This window comes from Maylandia zebra, linkage group LG12 (assembly GCF_041146795.1).
Source record: "Maylandia zebra isolate NMK-2024a linkage group LG12, Mzebra_GT3a, whole genome shotgun sequence".
Classification (NCBI taxonomy): domain Eukaryota; kingdom Metazoa; phylum Chordata; class Actinopteri; order Cichliformes; family Cichlidae; genus Maylandia; species Maylandia zebra.
The window spans coordinates 25,524,704-25,545,669 of record NC_135178.1 but is presented as its reverse complement, the minus strand read 5'-3'; positions in this window follow the sequence as shown (position 1 = coordinate 25,545,669).

The window sequence follows — 20,966 nt, the reverse complement described above, 5'->3', positions numbered from 1 at the left end:
AGAACAGAATTTGAATGAAAACAATGGAATTAGAATGAAATGAACAGTTTGAATGAAAACAATGGAATTAGAATGAACAGAACAGAATTTGAATCAAAACAATGGAATTTGAATAAAAACAACAGAATTTAAATGAAAACAACGGAATTTGAATGAAAACAACAGAATTTGAGAACAAACAATGGAATTTGAATAAAAAGAGTAGAATTAGAATGAAAACAAAAGCATTTGAATGAAAACAACGGAATTTGAGAATAAACAATGGAATTTGAATAAAAAGAGTAGAATTAGAATGAAAACAAAAGCATTTGAATGAAAACAACGGAATTTCAATGAAAAGAACGGAATTACAATGAAATGAATAGAATTTGAATGAAAACAACGGAATTAGAATGTACAGAACAGAGTTTGAATGAAAACAATGGAATTAGAATGAATAGAACAGGATTTGAATCAAATCAATGGAATTTGAATGAACAGAACAGAATTTGAATGAAAACAATGGAATTTGAATGAAAACAACAAAATTTGAATGAAAACAACGGAATTAACATGAAAACGACGGAATTTTGATGAAAACAACAGAATTTGAGAATAAACAATGGAATTTGAATAACAAGAGTAGAATTAGAATGAAAACAAAAGCATTTGAATGAAAACAACGGAATTTCAATGAAAAGAACGGAATTAGAATGAAATGAATAGAATTTGAATGAAAACAACAGAATTAGAATGAACAGAACAGAATTTGAATGAAAACAACGGAATTAGAATGTACAGAACAGAGTTTGAATGAAAACACCGGAATTAGAATGAATAGAACAGAATTTGAATCAAAACAATGGAATTTGAATGAACAGAACAGAATTTGAATGAAAACGATAGAATTTGAATGAAAACAACGGAATTAGAATGAATAGAACAGGATTTGAATCAAATCAATGGAATTTGAATGAACAGAACAGAATTTGAATGAAAACAATGGAATTTGAATGAAAACAACAAAATTTGAATGAAAACAACGGAATTAACATGAAAACGACGGAATTTTGATGAAAACAACAGAATTTGAGAATAAACATTGGAATTTGAATAGAAAGAGTAAAATTAGAATGAAAACAAAAGCATTTGAATGAAAACAACAGAATTTGAGAATAAACAATGGAATTTGAATAAAAAGAGTAGAATTAGAATGAAAACAAAAGCATTTGAATGAAAACAACGGAATTTCAATGAAAAGAACAGAATTTGAATGAAAACAACGGAATTAGAATGTACAGAAAAGAGTTTGAATGAAAACAATGGAATTAGAATGAACAGAAAAGAATTTGAATCAAAACAATGGAATTTGAATGAACAGAACAGAATTTGAATCAAAACAATGGAATTAGAATGAACAGAACTTGAATCAAAACAATGGAATTTGAATAAAAACAACAGAATTTAAATGAAAACAATGGAATTTGAATGAAAACAACAGAATTTGAATGAAAACAATGGAATTAACATGAAAACGACGGAATTTTGATGAAAACAACAGAATTTGAGAATAAACAATGGAATTTGAATGAAAACAACGGAATTAGAATGAACAGAAAAGAATTTTAATGAAAACAACGGAATTAGAATGAACAGAACAGAATTTGAATGAAAACAATGGAATTTGAATGAAAACAACAGAATTTGAATGAAAACAATGGAAGTTTAAAAGAAACAACAGAATTTGAGAATAAACAATGGAATTTGAATGAAAAAAACGGAATTAGAATGTACAGAACAGAGTTTGAATGAAAACAACGGAATTAGAATGAATAGAACAGAATTTGAATCAAAACAATGGAATTTGAATGAACAGAACAGAATTTGAATGAAAACAATGGAATTTGAATGAAAACAACAGAATTTGAATGAAAACAATGGAAGTTTAAAAGAAACAACAGAATTTGAGAATAAACAATGGAATTTAGGGCTGAACGATTATGGAAAATAATCTAATTGCGATTTTTTGCCCCAATATTGCGATTGCGATGCGATATGCGATTATTTTTTAAGGTCTTTGTCTTCTGTATTATTAAACAAAGACAAGCAATACATCATATAGTATGGCCAATACTATATTACATTAATTTTAAACTGTTCTTTCCTGGAAGACAGACCTCTGTTATGATGACATGAGGTGATGCATGAATTGATGACTGACATTTTTATTTAACTTCTTCAATCACAACAGTATATTTGAACATACATAATAGTTTATTTTTAGCTTACAAACATCTGAGCATAAAGTGCTGACAAGGAACCCTGGTGTAAACATTAAAATGAAAGTCAGTACAATGTGCAGATTGCAGAAATATACATAAAAAAAATCAGTGGCTTTACCACACTCAGTTTTTCGACATCTGTGAACTACTAGACAGTCATTCAATTAAAAATAATATTAAATAAATAAAACTAATAAATAAAAAATACACACATCTTACTGATCTCTGCAGTCAGTAACATTACACATAAAGTGCAAACATAATAGCAATTGTATAAACACACACACAAACACGCCTTTAAAGTTTAAAGGCGTGAAATTGGACGGTCTAGCCTTCTGATTAGCGTCACCGCTGTCTCGGTGGAGTTTAATAAACTCGGCCGTCTGCTTCTTGCTATCTAAAATATAACCAGACACTGGTGTAAATTCTCGACTGTCTCATACTTCTGTTTAATAAGTTTTCTGTTTGACGTTTAGTCAGCTGTGTGAAAACCAAGGAGGAACCCACCCGGGGGATTAATAAAGTTTTATTTTATCTAATCTAATAACTTTAATCTCAGCCAAACCGATTTACTCACGAACAAACAAAACACTGAAAAAAGCCCAACAATAACATTTTTAGGTTGTCTAAGTGACTTATATATTACGTTTAACCCGAGCAGCGAAACTCCGCGGTGATCTGAAAATGATGTGCCGGGAGTTGTGCCGTTCTCGGCCGCATCAGTAATCCTCGAGCTCCCGGCTAGCTGTCGAGCTGGTGGGTAGCAGACGCCTCTGAAAACGTCGAAGCACTTTTGCAAATATGGGATATCTTGATAAACCGAGCAGATATTTGATGTTTACACAACTACTTTCTCGCCTGAAAATATGTTAAAAGTTTATTTTGTGACCCAGAAAGATTAGTATGAGTAATTTTAAAACTTAGTAGCGGCCGCCATTGCTGGAAACTGGAGTTTGGCTGGGCCGCGCTATGAATTCTGGGATATGGTAGTAATTTGGACAGCCTTATAATCGCAGTATAATCGCAGCCTTTGCGGTTAGAAAATTGCACTTGATCATGTCGCGATATTATCGCAAATGCGATATATCGTTCAGCCCTAATGGAATTTGAATGAAAAAAACGGAATTAGAATGTACAGAACAGAGTTTGAATGAAAACAACGGAATTAGAATGAATAGAACAGAATTTGAATCAAAACAATGGAATTTGAATGAACAGAACAGAATTTGAATGAAAACAATGGAATTAACATGAAAACGATGGAATTTTGATGAAAACAACAGAATTTGAGAATAAACAATGGAATTTGAATGAAAACAACGGAATTAGAATGAACAGAAAAGAATTTTAATGAAAACAACGGAATTAGAATGAACAGAACAGAATTTGAATGAAAACAATGGAATTTGAATGAAAACAACAGAATTAGAATGAAAACAATGGAAGTTTAAAAGAAACAACAGAATTTGAGAATAAACAATGGAATTTGAATGAAAAAAACGGAATTAGAATGTACAGAAAAGAGTTTGAATGAAAACAACGGAATTAGAATGAATAGAACAGAATTTGAATCAAAACAATGGAATTAGAATGTACAGAACAGAGTTTGAATGAAAACAACGGAATTAGAATGAATAGAACAGAATTTGAATGAAAACAACGGAATTTGAATGAACAGAACAGAATTTGAATGAAAACAATGGAATTTGAATGAAAACAACAGAATTTGAATGAAAACAATGGAATTAACATGAAAACAACAGAATTTGAGAATAAACAATGGAATTTGAATGAAAACAACGGAATTAGAATGAACAGAAAAGAATTTTAATGAAAACAACGGAATTAGAATGAACAGAACAGAATTTGAATGAAAACAATGGAATTTGAATGAAAACAACAGAATTTGAATGAAAACAATGGAAGTTTAAAAGAAACAACAGAATTTGAGAATAAACAATGGAATTTGAATGAAAACAACGGAATTAGAATGAACAGAAAAGAATTTTAATGAAAACAACGGAATTAGAATGAACAGAACAGAATTTGAATGAAAACAATGGAATTTGAATGAAAACAACATAATTAGAATGAACAGAACAGAATTTTAATGAAAACAATGGAATTAGAATGTACAGAACAGAGTTTGAATGAAAACAACGGAATTTGAATGAAAACAACAGAATTTGAATGAAAACAATGGAATTAACATGAAAACGACGGAATTTTGATGAAAACAACAGAATTTGAAAATAAACAATGGAATTTGAATGAAAACAACGGAATTAGAATGAATAGAACAGAATTTGAATCAAAACAACGAAATTAGAATGAACAGAACAGAATTTGAATGAAAACAATGGAATTTGAATGAAAACAACAGAATTAGAATGAAAACAATGGAATTTGAATGAAAACAACAGAATTAGAATGAAAACAATGGAATTTGAATGAAAACAACAGAATTAGAATGAACAGAACAGAATTTTAATGAAAACAATGGAATTAGAATGTACAGAACAGAGATTGAATGAAAACAACGGAATTTGAATGAAAACAACAGAATTTGAATGAAAACAATGGAATTAACATGAAAACGACGGAATTTTGATGAAAACAACAGAATTTGAGAATAAACAATGGAATTTTAATGAAAACAACGGAATTAGAATGAATAGAACAGAATTTGAATCAAAACAACGGAATTAGAATGAACAGAACAGAATTTGAATGAAAACAATGGAATTTGAATGAAAACAACAGAATTAGAATGAAAACAATGGAATTTGAATGAAAACAACAGAATTAGAATGAAAACAATGGAATTTGAATGAAAACAACAGAATTAGAATGAACAGAACAGAGTTTGAATGAAAACAACGGAATTAGAATGAATAGAACAGAATTTGAATCAAAACAATGGAATTTGAATGAACAGAACAGAATTTGAATGAAAACAATGGAATTTGAATGAAAACAACAGAATTTGAATGAAAACAATGGAATTAACATGAAAACGACGGAATTTTGATGAAAACAACAGAATTTGAGAATAAACAATGGAATTTGAATAAAAAGAGTAGAATTAGAATGAAAACAAAAGCATTTGAATGAAAACAACAGAATTTGAGAATAAACAATGGAATTTGAATAAAAAGAGTAGAATTAGAATGAAAACAAAAGCATTTGAATGAAAACAACGGAATTTGAATGGAAAGAACGGAATTACAATGAAATGAATAGAATTTGAATGAAAACAACAATTAGAATGAACAGAACAGAATTTTCATGAAAAAAACGGAATTAGAATGTACAGAACAGAGTTTGAATGAAAACAACGGAATTAGAATGAATAGAACAGAATTTGAATCAAAACAATGGAATTTGAATGAACAGAACAACAGAATTTGAATGAAAACAATGGAATTTGAATGAAAACAACAGAATTTGAATGAAAATGACGGAATTAACATGAAAACGACGGAATTTGAATGAAAACAACAGAATTTGAGAATACACAATGGAATTTGAATAAAAAGAGTAGAATTAGAATGAAAACAAAAGCATTTGAATGAAAACAACAGAATTTGAGAATAAACAATGGAATTTGAATAAAAAGAGTAGAATTAGAATGAAAACAAAAGCATTTGAATGAAAACAACGGAATTTGAATGGAAAGAACGGAATTACAATGAAATGAATAGAATTTGAATGAAAACAACAATTAGAATGAACAGAACAGAATTTTCATGAAAAAAACGGAATTAGAATGTACAGAACAGAGTTTGAATGAAAACAACGGAATTAGAATGAATAGAACAGAATTTGAATCAAAACAATGGAATTTGAATGAACAGAACAACAGAATTTGAATGAAAACAATGGAATTTGAATGAAAACAACAGAATTTGAATGAAAATGACGGAATTAACATGAAAACGACGGAATTTGAATGAAAACAACAGAATTTGAGAATACACAATGGAATTTGAATAAAAAGAGTAGAATTAGAATGAAAACAAAAGCATTTGAATGAAAACAACAGAATTTGAGAATAAACAATGTAATTTGAATAAAAAGAGTAGAATTAGAATGAAAACAAAAGCATTTGAATGAAAACAATGGAATTTGAATGAAAACAACAGAATTTGAATGAAAACAATGGAATTAACATGAAAACGACGGAATTTTGATGAAAACAACAGAATTTGAGAATAAACAATGGAATTTGAATGAAAACAACGGAATTAGAATGAACAGAAAAGAATTTTAATGAAAACAACGGAATTAGAATGAACAGAACAGAATTTGAATGAAAACAATGGAATTTGAATGAAAACAACAGAATTAGAATGAATAGAACAGAATTTGAATCAAAACAATGGAATTTGAATGAACAGAACAGAATTTGAATGAAAACAACGGAATTAGAATGTACAGAACAGAGTTTGAATGAAAACAACGGAATTAGAATGAATAGAACAGAATTTGAATCAAAACAATGGAATTTGAATGAACAGAACAGAATTTGAATGAAAAAACGGAATTAGAATGTACAGAACAGAGTTTGAATGAAAACAACGGAATTAGAATGAATAGAACAGAATTTGAATCAAAACAATGGAATTTGAATGAACAGAACAGAATTTGAATGAAAACAACGGAATTAGAATGAACAGAAAAGAATTTGAATGAAAACAATGGAATTTGAATGAAAACAACAGAATTTGAATGAAAACAATGGAAGTTTAAAAGAAACAACAGAATTTGAGAATAAACAATGGAATTTGAATGAAAAAAACGGAATTAGAATGAACAGAACAGAGTTTGAATGAAAACAACGGAATTAGAATGAATAGAACAGAATTTGAATCAAAACAATGGAATTTGAATGAACAGAACAGAATTTGAATGAAAACAATGGAATTTGAATGAAAACAACAGAATTTGAATGAAAACAATGGAATTAACATGAAAACGACGGAATTTTGATGAAAACAACAGAATTTGAGAATAAACAATGGAATTTTAATGAAAAAAACGGAATTAGAATGTACAGAACAGAGTTTGAATGAAAACAACGGAATTAGAATGAATAGAACAGAATTTGAATCAAAACAATGGAATTTGAATGAACAGAACAGAATTTGAATGAAAACAATGGAATTTGAATGAAAACAACAGAATTTGAATGAAAACAATGGAATTAACATGAAAACGACGGAATTTTGATGAAAACAACAGAATTTGAGAATAAACAATGGAATTTGAATGAAAACAACAGAATTAGAATGAACAGAAAAGAATTTTAATGAAAACAACGGAATTAGAATGAATAGAACAGAATTTGAATCAAAACAATGGAATTTGAATGAACAGAACAGAATTTGAATGAAAACAATGGAATTTGAATGAAAACAACAGAATTTGAGAATAAACAATGGAATTTGAATAAAAAGAGTAGAATTAGAATGAAAACAAAAGCATTTGAATGAAAACAACGGAATTTGAATGAAAAGAACGGAATTACAATGAAATGAATAGAATTTGAATGAAAACAACAGAATTAGAATGAAAACAATGGAATTTGAATCAAAACAACAGAATTTGAATGAAAACGACGGAATTAACATGAAAACGACGGAATTTGAATGAAAACAACAGAATTTGAGAATACACAATGGAATTTGAATAAAAAGAGTAGAATTAGAATGAAAACAAAAGCATTAGAATGAAAACAACGGAATTTGAATGAAAAGAACGGAATTACAATGAAATGAATAGAATTTGAATGAAAACAACAGAATTAGAATGAACAGAACAGAATTTTAATGAAAAAAACGGAATTAGAATGTACAGAACAGAGTTTGAATGAAAACAACGGAATTAGAATGAATAGAACAGAATTTGAATCAAAACAATGGAATTTGAATGAACAGAACAACAGAATTTGAATGAAATGAAAACAATGGAATTTGAATGAACAGAACAGAATTTGAATGAAAACAATGGAATTTGAATGAAAACAACAGAATTTGAATGAAAACAATGGAATTAACATGAAAACGACGGAATTTTGATGAAAACAACAGAATTTGAGAATAAACAATGGAATTTGAATGAAAACAACAGAATTTGAATGAACAGAAAAGAATTTTAATGAAAACAACGGAATTAGAATGAACAGAACAGAATTTGAATGAAAACAATGGAATTTGAATGAAAACAACGGAATTAGAATGAACAGAAAAGAATTTTAATGAAAACAACGGAATTAGAATGAACAGAACAGAATTTGAATGAAAACAATGGAATTTGAATGAAAACAACAGAATTTGAATGAAAACAATGGAAGTTTAAAAGAAACAACAGAATTTGAGAATAAACAATGGAATTTGAATGAAAAAAACGGAATTAGAATGTACAGAACAGAGTTTGAATGAAAACAACGGAATTAGAATGAATAGAACAGAATTTGAATCAAAACAATGGAATTTGAATGAACAGAACAGAATTTGAATGAAAACAATGGAATTTGAATGAAAACAACAGAATTTGAATGAAAACAATGGAATTAACATGAAAACGATGGAATTTTGATGAAAACAACAGAATTTGAGAATAAACAATGGAATTTGAATGAAAACAACGGAATTAGAATGAACAGAAAAGAATTTTAATGAAAACAACGGAATTAGAATGAACAGAAAAGAATTTGAATGAAAACAATGGAATTTGAATGAAAACAACAGAATTTGAATCAAAACAACGGAATTAGAATGAACAGAACAGAATTTGAATGAAAACAATGGAATTTGAATGAAAACAACAGAATTTGAATGAAAACAATGGAATTAACATGAAAACGACGGAATTTTGATGAAAACAACAGAATTTGAGAATAAACAATGGAATTTTAATGAAAAAAACGGAATTAGAATGTACAGAAAAGAGTTTGAATGAAAACAATGGAATTAGAATGAACAGAAAAGAATTTGAATCAAAACAATGGAATTTGAATGAACAGAACAGAATTTGAATCAAAACAACGGAATTAGAATGAACAGAACAGAATTTGAATGAAAACAATGGAATTTGAATGAAAACAACAGAATTTGAATGAAAACAATGGAAGTTTAAAAGAAACAACAGAATTTGAGAATAAACAATGGAATTTGAATGAAAAAAACGGAATTAGAATGTACAGAACAGAGTTTGAATGAAAACAACGGAATTAGAATGAATAGAACAGAATTTGAATCAAAACAATGGAATTTGAATGAACAGAACAGAATTTGAATGAAAACAATGGAATTTGAATGAAAACAACAGAATTTGAATGAAAACAATGGAATTAACATGAAAACGATGGAATTTTGATGAAAACAACAGAATTTGAGAATAAACAATGGAATTTGAATGAAAACAACGGAATTAGAATGAACAGAAAAGAATTTGAATGAAAACAACGGAATTAGAATGAACAGAACAGAATTTGAATGAAAACAATGGAATTTGAATGAAAACAACAGAATTAGAATGAAAACAATGGAAGTTTAAAAGAAACAACAGAATTTGAGAATAAACAATGGAATTTGAATGAACAGAACAGAATTTTAATGAAAAAAACGGAATTAGAATGTACAGAACAGAGTTTGAATGAAAACAACGGAATTAGAATGAATAGAACAGAATTTGAATCAAAACAATGGAATTTGAATGAACAGAACAGAATTTGAATGAAAACAACGGAATTAGAATGAACAGAACAGAATTTGAATGAAAACAATGGAATTTGAATGAAAACAACAGAATTTGAATGAAAACAATGGAAGTTTAAAAGAAACAACAGAATTTGAGAATAAACAATGGAATTTGAATGAAAAAAACGGAATTAGAATGTACAGAACAGAGTTTGAATGAAAACAACGGAATTAGAATGAATAGAACAGAATTTGAATCAAAACAATGGAATTTGAATGAACAGAACAGAATTTGAATGAAAACAATGGAATTTGAATGAAAACAACAGAATTTGAATGAAAACAATGGAATTAACATGAAAACGATGGAATTTTGATGAAAACAACAGAATTTGAGAATAAACAATGGAATTTGAATGAAAACAACGGAATTAGAATGAACAGAAAAGAATTTTAATAAAAACAACGGAATTAGAATGAACAGAACAGAATTTGAATGAAAACAATGGAATTTGAATGAAAACAACAGAATTAGAATGAAAACAATGGAAGTTTAAAAGAAACAACAGAATTTGAGAATAAACAATGGAATTTGAATGAACAGAACAGAATTTTAATGAAAAAAACGGAATTAGAATGTACAGAACAGAGTTTGAATGAAAACAACGGAATTAGAATGAATAGAACAGAATTTGAATCAAAACAATGGAATTTGAATGAACAGAACAGAATTTGAATGAAAACAACGGAATTAGAATGAACAGAAAAGAATTTGAATGAAAACAATGGAATTTGAATGAAAACAACAGAATTTGAATGAAAACAATGGAAGTTTAAAAGAAACAACAGAATTTGAGAATAAACAATGGAATTTGAATGAAAAAAACGGAATTAGAATGAACAGAACAGAGTTTGAATGAAAACAACGGAATTAGAATGAATAGAACAGAATTTGAATCAAAACAATGGAATTTGAATGAACAGAACAGAATTTGAATGAAAACAATGGAATTTGAATGAAAACAACAGAATTTGAATGAAAACAATGGAATTAACATGAAAACGATGGAATTTTGATGAAAACAACAGAATTTGAGAATAAACAATGGAATTTGAATGAAAACAACAGAATTTGAATGAACAGAAAAGAATTTTAATGAAAACAACGGAATTAGAATGAACAGAACAGAATTTGAATGAAAACAATGGAATTTGAATGAAAACAACGGAATTAGAATGAACAGAAAAGAATTTTAATGAAAACAACGGAATTAGAATGAACAGAACAGAATTTGAATGAAAACAATGGAATTTGAATGAAAACAACAGAATTTGAATGAAAACAATGGAAGTTTAAAAGAAACAACAGAATTTGAGAATAAACAATGGAATTTGAATGAAAAAAACGGAATTAGAATGTACAGAACAGAGTTTGAATGAAAACAACGGAATTAGAATGAATAGAACAGAATTTGAATCAAAACAATGGAATTTGAATGAACAGAACAGAATTTGAATGAAAACAATGGAATTTGAATGAAAACAACAGAATTTGAATGAAAACAATGGAATTAACATGAAAACGATGGAATTTTGATGAAAACAACAGAATTTGAGAATAAACAATGGAATTTGAATGAAAACAACGGAATTAGAATGAACAGAAAAGAATTTTAATGAAAACAACGGAATTAGAATGAACAGAACAGAATTTGAATGAAAACAATGGAATTTGAATGAAAACAACAGAATTAGAATGAAAACAATGGAAGTTTAAAAGAAACAACAGAATTTGAGAATAAACAATGGAATTTGAATGAAAAAAACGGAATTAGAATGTACAGAACAGAGTTTGAATGAAAACAACGGAATTAGAATGAACAGAAAAGAATTTGAATCAAAACAATGGAATTTGAATGAACAGAACAGAATTTGAATCAAAACAACGGAATTAGAATGAACAGAACAGAATTTGAATGAAAACAATGGAATTTGAATGAAAACAACAGAATTTGAATGAAAACAATGGAATTAACATGAAAACGACGGAATTTTGATGAAAACAACAGAATTTGAGAATAAACAATGGAATTTTAATGAAAAAAACGGAATTAGAATGTACAGAAAAGAGTTTGAATGAAAACAATGGAATTAGAATGAACAGAAAAGAATTTGAATCAAAACAATGGAATTTGAATGAACAGAACAGAATTTGAATCAAAACAACGGAATTAGAATGAACAGAACAGAATTTGAATGAAAACAATGGAATTTGAATGAAAACAACAGAATTTGAATGAAAACAATGGAAGTTTAAAAGAAACAACAGAATTTGAGAATAAACAATGGAATTTGAATGAAAAAAACGGAATTAGAATGTACAGAACAGAGTTTGAATGAAAACAACGGAATTAGAATGAATAGAACAGAATTTGAATCAAAACAATGGAATTTGAATGAACAGAACAGAATTTGAATGAAAACAATGGAATTTGAATGAAAACAACAGAATTTGAATGAAAACAATGGAATTAACATGAAAACGATGGAATTTTGATGAAAACAACAGAATTTGAGAATAAACAATGGAATTTGAATGAAAACAACGGAATTAGAATGAACAGAAAAGAATTTGAATGAAAACAACGGAATTAGAATGAACAGAACAGAATTTGAATGAAAACAATGGAATTTGAATGAAAACAACAGAATTAGAATGAAAACAATGGAAGTTTAAAAGAAACAACAGAATTTGAGAATAAACAATGGAATTTGAATGAACAGAACAGAATTTTAATGAAAAAAACGGAATTAGAATGTACAGAACAGAGTTTGAATGAAAACAACGGAATTAGAATGAATAGAACAGAATTTGAATCAAAACAATGGAATTTGAATGAACAGAACAGAATTTGAATGAAAACAACGGAATTAGAATGAACAGAACAGAATTTGAATGAAAACAATGGAATTTGAATGAAAACAACAGAATTTGAATGAAAACAATGGAAGTTTAAAAGAAACAACAGAATTTGAGAATAAACAATGGAATTTGAATGAAAAAAACGGAATTAGAATGTACAGAACAGAGTTTGAATGAAAACAACGGAATTAGAATGAATAGAACAGAATTTGAATCAAAACAATGGAATTTGAATGAACAGAACAGAATTTGAATGAAAACAATGGAATTTGAATGAAAACAACAGAATTTGAATGAAAACAATGGAATTAACATGAAAACGATGGAATTTTGATGAAAACAACAGAATTTGAGAATAAACAATGGAATTTGAATGAAAACAACGGAATTAGAATGAACAGAAAAGAATTTTAATAAAAACAACGGAATTAGAATGAACAGAACAGAATTTGAATGAAAACAATGGAATTTGAATGAAAACAACAGAATTAGAATGAAAACAATGGAAGTTTAAAAGAAACAACAGAATTTGAGAATAAACAATGGAATTTGAATGAACAGAACAGAATTTTAATGAAAAAAACGGAATTAGAATGTACAGAACAGAGTTTGAATGAAAACAACGGAATTAGAATGAATAGAACAGAATTTGAATCAAAACAATGGAATTTGAATGAACAGAACAGAATTTGAATGAAAACAACGGAATTAGAATGAACAGAAAAGAATTTGAATGAAAACAATGGAATTTGAATGAAAACAACAGAATTTGAATGAAAACAATGGAAGTTTAAAAGAAACAACAGAATTTGAGAATAAACAATGGAATTTGAATGAAAAAAACGGAATTAGAATGAACAGAACAGAGTTTGAATGAAAACAACGGAATTAGAATGAATAGAACAGAATTTGAATCAAAACAATGGAATTTGAATGAACAGAACAGAATTTGAATGAAAACAATGGAATTTGAATGAAAACAACAGAATTTGAATGAAAACAATGGAATTAACATGAAAACGATGGAATTTTGATGAAAACAACAGAATTTGAGAATAAACAATGGAATTTGAATGAAAACAACGGAATTAGAATGAACAGAAAAGAATTTTAATGAAAACAACGGAATTAGAATGAACAGAACAGAATTTGAATGAAAACAATGGAATTTGAATGAAAACAATAGAATTTGAATGAAAACAATGGAAGTTTAAAAGAAACAACAGAATTTGAGAATAAACAATGGAATTTGAATGAAAAAAACGGAATTAGAATGTACAGAACAGAGTTTGAATGAAAACAACGGAATTAGAATGAATAGAACAGAATTTGAATCAAAACAATGGAATTTGAATGAACAGAACAGAATTTGAATGAAAACAATGGAATTTGAATGAAAACAACAGAATTTGAATGAAAACAATGGAATTAACATGAAAACGACGGAATTTTGATGAAAACAACAGAATTTGAGAATAAACAATGGAATTTGAATGAAAACAACAGAATTAGAATGAACAGAAAAGAATTTTAATGAAAACAACGGAATTAGAATGAATAGAACAGAATTTGAATCAAAACAATGGAATTTGAATGAACAGAATTTGAATGAAAACAATGGAATTTGAATGAAAACAACAGAATTTGAGAATAAACAATGGAATTTGAATAAAAAGAGTAGAATTAGAATGAAAACAAAAGCATTTGAATGAAAACAACGGAATTTGAATGAAAAGAACGGAATTACAATGAAATGAATAGAATTTGAATGAAAACAACAGAATTAGAATGAAAACAATGGAATTTGAATCAAAACAACAGAATTTGAATGAAAACGACGGAATTAACATGAAAACGACGGAATTTGAATGAAAACAGAATTTGAGAATACACAATGGAATTTGAATAAAAAGAGTAGAATTAGAATGAAAACAAAAGCATTAGAATGAAAACAACGGAATTTGAATGAAAAGAACGGAATTACAATGAAATGAATAGAATTTGAATGAAAACAACAGAATTAGAATGAACAGAACAGAATTTTAATGAAAAAAACGGAATTAGAATGTACAGAACAGAGTTTGAATGAAAACAACGGAATTAGAATGAATAGAACAGAATTTGAATCAAAACAATGGAATTTGAATGAACAGAACAACAGAATTTGAATGAAATGAAAACAATGGAATTTGAATGAACAGAACAGAATTTGAATGAAAACAATGGAATTTGAATGAAAACAACAGAATTTGAATGAAAACAATGGAATTAACATGAAAACGACGGAATTTTGATGAAAACAACAGAATTTGAGAATAAACAATGGAATTTGAATGAAAACAACAGAATTTGAATGAACAGAAAAGAATTTTAATGAAAACAACGGAATTAGAATGAACAGAACAGAATTTGAATGAAAACAATGGAATTTGAATGAAAACAACGGAATTAGAATGAACAGAAAAGAATTTTAATGAAAACAACGGAATTAGAATGAACAGAACAGAATTTGAATGAAAACAATGGAATTTGAATGAAAACAACAGAATTTGAATGAAAACAATGGAAGTTTAAAAGAAACAACAGAATTTGAGAATAAACAATGGAATTTGAATGAAAAAAACGGAATTAGAATGTACAGAACAGAGTTTGAATGAAAACAACGGAATTAGAATGAATAGAACAGAATTTGAATCAAAACAATGGAATTTGAATGAACAGAACAGAATTTGAATGAAAACAATGGAATTTGAATGAAAACAACAGAATTTGAATGAAAACAATGGAATTAACATGAAAACGACGGAATTTTGATGAAAACAACAGAATTTGAGAATAAACAATGGAATTTGAATGAAAACAACAGAATTTGAATGAACAGAAAAGAATTTTAATGAAAACAACGGAATTAGAATGAACAGAACAGAATTTGAATGAAAACAATGGAATTTGAATGAAAACAACGGAATTAGAATGAACAGAAAAGAATTTTAATGAAAACAACGGAATTAGAATGAACAGAACAGAATTTGAATGAAAACAATGGAATTTGAATGAAAACAACAGAATTTGAATGAAAACAATGGAAGTTTAAAAGAAACAACAGAATTTGAGAATAAACAATGGAATTTGAATGAAAAAAACGGAATTAGAATGTACAGAACAGAGTTTGAATGAAAACAACGGAATTAGAATGAATAGAACAGAATTTGAATCAAAACAATGGAATTTGAATGAACAGAACAGAATTTGAATGAAAACAATGGAATTTGAATGAAAACAACAGAATTTGAATGAAAACAATGGAATTAACATGAAAACGATGGAATTTTGATGAAAACAACAGAATTTGAGAATAAACAATGGAATTTGAATGAAAACAACGGAATTAGAATGAACAGAAAAGAATTTTAATGAAAACAACGGAATTAGAATGAACAGAACAGAATTTGAATGAAAACAATGGAATTTGAATGAAAACAACAGAATTAGAATGAAAACAATGGAAGTTTAAAAGAAACAACAGAATTTGAGAATAAACAATGGAATTTGAATGAAAAAAACGGAATTAGAATGTACAGAACAGAGTTTGAATGAAAACAACGGAATTAGAATGAACAGAAAAGAATTTGAATCAAAACAATGGAATTTGAATGAACAGAACAGAATTTGAATCAAAACAACGGAATTAGAATGAACAGAACAGAATTTGAATGAAAACAATGGAATTTGAATGAAAACAACAGAATTTGAATGAAAACAATGGAATTAACATGAAAACGACGGAATTTTGATGAAAACAACAGAATTTGAGAATAAACAATGGAATTTTAATGAAAAAAACGGAATTAGAATGTACAGAAAAGAGTTTGAATGAAAACAATGGAATTAGAATGAACAGAAAAGAATTTGAATCAAAACAATGGAATTTGAATGAACAGAACAGAATTTGAATCAAAACAACGGAATTAGAATGAACAGAACAGAATTTGAATGAAAACAATGGAATTTGAATGAAAACAACAGAATTTGAATGAAAACAATGGAAGTTTAAAAGAAACAACAGAATTTGAGAATAAACAATGGAATTTGAATGAAAAAAACGGAATTAGAATGTACAGAACAGAGTTTGAATGAAAACAACGGAATTAGAATGAACAGAACAGAATTTGAATCAAAACAATGGAATTTGAATGAACAGAACAGAATTTGAATGAAAACAATGGAATTTGAATGAAAACAACAGAATTTGAATGAAAACAATGGAATTAACATGAAAACGATGGAATTTTGATGAAAACAACAGAATTTGAGAATAAACAATGGAATTTGAATGAAAACAACGGAATTAGAATGAACAGAAAAGAATTTTAATGAAAACAACGGAATTAGAATGAACAGAACAGAATTTGAATGAAAACAATGGAATTTGAATGAAAACAACAGAATTAGAATGAAAACAATGGAAGTTTAAAAGAAACAACAGAATTTGAGAATAAACAATGGAATTTGAATGAACAGAACAGAATTTTAATGAAAAAAACGGAATTAGAATGTACAGAACAGAGTTTGAATGAAAACAACGGAATTAGAATGAATAGAACAGAATTTGAATCAAAACAATGGAATTTGAATGAACAGAACAGAATTTGAATGAAAACAACGGAATTAGAATGAACAGAACAGAATTTGAATGAAAACAATGGAATTTGAATGAAAACAACAGAATTTGAATGAAAACAATGGAAGTTTAAAAGAAACAACAGAATTTGAGAATAAACAATGGAATTTGAATGAAAAAAACGGAATTAGAATGTACAGAACAGAGTTTGAATGAAAACAACGGAATTAGAATGAATAGAACAGAATTTGAATCAAAACAATGGAATTTGAATGAACAGAACAGAATTTGAATGAAAACAATGGAATTTGAATGAAAACAACAGAATTTGAATGAAAACAATGGAATTAACATGAAAACGATGGAATTTTGATGAAAACAACAGAATTTGAGAATAAACAATGGAATTTGAATGAAAACAACGGAATTAGAATGAACAGAAAAGAATTTTAATGAAAACAACGGAATTAGAATGAACAGAACAGAATTTGAATGAAAACAATGGAATTTGAATGAAAACAACAGAATTAGAATGAAAACAATGGAAGTTTAAAAGAAACAACAGAATTTGAGAATAAACAATGGAATTTGAATGAACAGAACAGAATTTTAATGAAAAAAACGGAATTAGAATGTACAGAACAGAGTTTGAATGAAAACAACGGAATTAGAATGAATAGAACAGAATTTGAATCAAAACAATGGAATTTGAATGAACAGAACAGAATTTGAATGAAAACAACGGAATTAGAATGAACAGAAAAGAATTTGAATGAAAACAATGGAATTTGAATGAAAACAACAGAATTTGAATGAAAACAATGGAAGTTTAAAAGAAACAACAGAATTTGAGAATAAACAATGGAATTTGAATGAAAAAAACGGAATTAGAATGAACAGAACAGAGTTTGAATGAAAACAACGGAATTAGAATGAATAGAACAGAATTTGAATCAAAACAATGGAATTTGAATGAACAGAACAGAATTTGAATGAAAACAATGGAATTTGAATGAAAACAACAGAATTTGAATGAAAACAATGGAATTAACATGAAAACGATGGAATTTTGATGAAAACAACAGAATTTGAGAATAAACAATGGAATTTGAATGAAAACAACGGAATTAGAATGAACAGAAAAGAATTTTAATGAAAACAACGGAATTAGAATGAACAGAACAGAATTTGAATGAAAACAATGGAATTTGAATGAAAACAACAGAATTAGAATGAAAACAATGGAAGTTTAAAAGAAACAACAGAATTTGAGAATAAACAATGGAATTTGAATGAACAGAACAGAATTTTAATGAAAAAAACGGAATTAGAATGTACAGAACAGAGTTTGAATGAAAACAACGGAATTAGAATGAATAGAACAGAATTTGAATCAAAACAATGGAATTTGAATGAACAGAACAGAATTTGAATGAAAACAACGGAATTAGAATGAACAGAACAGAATTTGAATGAAAACAATGGAATTTGAATGAAAACAACAGAATTTGAATGAAAACAATGGAAGTTTAAAAGAAACAACAGAATTTGAGAATAAACAATGGAATTTGAATGAAAAAAACGGAATTAGAATGTACAGAACAGAGTTTGAATGAAAACAACGGAATTAGAATGAATAGAACAGAATTTGAATCAAAACAATGGAATTTGAATGAACAGAACAGAATTTGAATGAAAACAATGGAATTTGAATGAAAACAACAGAATTTGAATGAAAACAATGGAATTAACATGAAAACGATGGAATTTTGATGAAAACAACAGAATTTGAGAATAAACAATGGAATTTGAATGAAAACAACGGAATTAGAATGAACAGAAAAGAATTTGAATGAAAACAACGGAATTAGAATGAACAGAACAGAATTTGAATGAAAACAATGGAATTTGAATGAAAACAACAGAATTAGAATGAAAACAATGGAAGTTTAAAAGAAACAACAGAATTTGAGAATAAACAATGGAATTTGAATAAAAAAAACGGAATTAGAATGTACAGAACAGAGTTTGAATGAAAACAACGGAATTAGAATGAATAGAACAGAATTTGAATCAAAACAATGGAATTTGAATGAACAGAACAGAATTTGAATGAAAACAATGGAATTTGAATGAAAACAACAGAATTTGAATGAAAACAATGGAATTAACATGAAAACGATGGAATTTTGATGAAAACAACAGAATTTGAGAATAAACAATGGAATTTGAATGAAAACAACGGAATTAGAATGAACAGAACAGAATTTGAATGAAAACAATGGAATTTGAATGAAAACAACAGAATTAGAATGAAAACAATGGAAGTTTAAAAGAAACAACAGAATTTGAGAATAAACAATGGAATTTGAATGAAAAAAACGGAATTAGAATGTACAGAACAGAGTTTGAATGAAAACAACGGAATTAGAATGAATAGAACAGAATTTGAATCAAAACAATGGAATTTGAATGAACAGAACAGAATTTGAATGAAAACAATGGAATTTGAATGAAAACAATGGAATTTGAATGAAAACAAGAGAATTTGAATGAAAACAATGGAAGTTTAAAAGAAACAACAGAATTTGAGAATAAACAATGGAATTTGAATGAAAAAAACGGAATTAGAATGAACAGAACAGAGTTTGAATGAAAACAACGGAATTAGAATGAATAGAACAGAATTTGAATCAAAACAATGGAATTTGAATGAACAGAACAGAATTTGAATGAAAACAATGGAATTTGAATGAAAACAACAGAATTTGAATGAAAACAATGGAATTAACATGAAAACGATGGAATTTTGATGAAAACAACAGAATTTGAGAATAAACAATGGAATTTGAATGAAAACAACGGAATTAGAATGAACAGAAAAGAATTTGAATGAAAACAACGGAATTAGAATGAACAGAACAGAATTTGAATGAAAACAATGGAATTTGAATGAAAACAACAGAATTAGAATGAAAACAATGGAAGTTTAAAAGAAACAACAGAATTTGAGAATAAACAATGGAATTTGAATGAAAAAAACGGAATTAGAATGTACAGAACAGAGTTTGAATGAAAACAACGGAATTAGAATGAATAGAACAGAATTTGAATCAAAACAATGGAATTTGAATGAACAGAACAGAATTTGAATGAAAACAATGGAATTTGAATGAAAACAACAGAATTTGAATGAAAACAATGGAATTAACATGAAAACGATGGAATTTTGATGAAAACAACAGAATTTGAGAATAAACAATGGAATTTGAATGAAAACAACGGAATTAGAATGAACAGAACAGAATTTGAATGAAAACAATGGAATTTGAATGAAAACAACAGAATTAGAATGAAAACAATGGAAGTTTAAAAGAAACAACAGAATTTGAGAATAAACAATGGAATTTGAATGAAAAAAACGGAATTAGAATGTACAGAACAGAGTTTGAATGAAA